The sequence below is a fragment of the Palaemon carinicauda genome, chromosome 14 (genome assembly GCF_036898095.1).
Source record: "Palaemon carinicauda isolate YSFRI2023 chromosome 14, ASM3689809v2, whole genome shotgun sequence".
NCBI classification, from domain to species: domain Eukaryota; kingdom Metazoa; phylum Arthropoda; class Malacostraca; order Decapoda; family Palaemonidae; genus Palaemon; species Palaemon carinicauda.
Window position 1 is genome coordinate 71,327,702 of NC_090738.1, and position 2,500 is coordinate 71,330,201.

Below are 2,500 nucleotides of genomic sequence, written 5' to 3' on the forward strand. Positions count from 1 at the left end.
GTTTTCATGAAGCATTGCCTGCGGGATTAGTTTTCCCCACATTCATATTCAAGCATAAATTTAACTTGATTGATTTTGATTAACGCTAACAGCGTTTTGTTAACTTTAAATGGACGTTGATGTAAAGAACAATTTCACTCTTCATTCATCCAGTAAGTTTATCTCGCTCGTACTAACAAGTAATTGAATCAAATTTGCTGGAACTAACCCCTCTCCCTTTTTTCTCCCTTTTATCCCCAGCGTGTGAATAATTTTTCTTCACTCTTCTTCTTTCATTCGTATTTTTGGCTCTCCCTAACAATACTGTAGCTACCCCTTAAACGTTCTCTCCTACATTAGGTTTTCTTTATCGAAATATTGGGAAAACTATTTTAAAAATACTAAATCTGTTGGCAGTAGCGCACCCCATGCTCGTGACGTCACAGTGTAGATATGCACAGCAAGGTGCCTTATCCCAGCGTATGATGGTTCTTTCCTTAAACTATATGAGTCGAGATAAATTGCTAAACTGATTTGAATATAATTTCTAATGTAGCTAACTTTAATGTATCCTTTATTTCTTAATACCAATTATGGTTTGTTAATTTTAAGATATTTGCCCATCGCACCAGCCCATTGCTAATTGATCATCAACTATTTAATTTTCAGGAAGCCAGAATAGGTTGGATTATTGTATATATAAACTCCCTTAGAGCAGCAAGATTTCTCTAAAGTATTTTGTACAAAATCCTGCCTCTTATGGACTCCTTGCAACAATATGTTGCCTTGTCCTAAAGTCCCAATATGGCACCTCCACTGGATTACCCTGTGCATCATGGCCGTCACTTGTTTGGAAAGGTAAAGACAGGTGATCCCTCCCAACCTTAACCTAACCCCATTTGTACGGAAGCAGTTGTGGCTGTCTGACCTACTTAGTCACTGGCCAGTGAGTAAATTCGTGCATCTCTGGTTCAACACCCCCCCCCCCCCCACCCACACCCACACACCCCCCGCTTCCAAAGACTTGACTCACAGAGGAGTCCTGCCGGTCGGAGAGATAGAGTAAAAGATCTAGAGTGCAACGATTCGGTTAACTGCCATTTTAGGACCCGGACTATCTTCGAAGGAGTGCAGGAACTACAAAGGTGGCCACTTAGTTTTCACCCATTTCTCAGTTTAAACTAATTTTAACTTAAGTAGGTAAACTGTCTATTACATATTTCTGAGTGTGTGCTGTGATATTGTGTGTATATATTTTTTTCTATATAATTTTTTGCCTTTGAGATTAGCACAGTCTCTGGGTCACATGGGCAACGTGTGTAACCTCCTTTTGATTATTGATCATTGTAGAAGACCCCCTGTCTAAGCAACCATTTTTATCATTTTGAATTGACTTTTATTACATCACTCTTTATCTATGATACCATTCGTGTGTTTGTTCAGATGTCCTTTCCGTTTAATGTAACTTTGTAAAAAGAATCAATATTAGGTTAATTAAGCCTCCTTTTTATTTTTACTCACTGATCTATTTCAATGTGTCTATTATGAATATTTGATCACGAGACAGGATATCCGATATTTTAAAAGGAGTAACTTGAAAAATGGTGTGTTAGTGAGCAACTTATTGCTGAATATTGGCTTCGAAGGTAAAGATCGATATCTTGAACTTTTAAACTTCACTCTACATCACTGCTCCCATTTATTTATTGTTTCTAGTTACATTAACGAAAGATTCCTCTCCAGCATCTCACTGTGGTCACTAGGACGGAGCCAAAACAGAGCCTTAAGCCCCTATTACACTCATCCGATTTCCTACAGCGCCATCAGTCGCGATGCTTGCATATTGTCAAACCGGAGCGTGTGATTGCAAATCGGTTGTATGAAAGCTCACCCATGTCGGTCATGGGTGAGCTTTCATACAATCGATTTGTAATCACACGCTCCGATTTGACAATATGCAAGCATCGGGACTGATGGCGCCATAGGAAACAGGATAAGTGTAATAGGGGCTTTAGAGTGAAGATGACTATAGACCTGACAAAGTTAGAGTAGGTCTTTAAATTACTTTTATTTTCACTTGTTGAGTTCTCCGGCCTCTGGACAGAGTAAAATTTCCCCCATTAGTATTTAAGAGTGACGGTTAGTAAACTGCGGCAGTAAAGTTATTAGCAGGGTGTTTGTGCCCCGAGTGTAAGTGCTCATTATCCTCACCTGTTGATCTTTGCGTAACAGACGTAGGGAGACTTTCTTGGACTAAGTTCCCACTCAAACATATAAATAATAAAATAGTTCTCCACTCTATATATATATATATATATATATATATATATATATATATATATATATATATATATATATAGGTGTAGATATATATATATATATATATATATATATATATATATATATATATATATATATATATATATATAATATATATATATATATATATAGGTGTAGATATACACACACACACCACACATATATATATATATATATATATATATATATATATATATATATA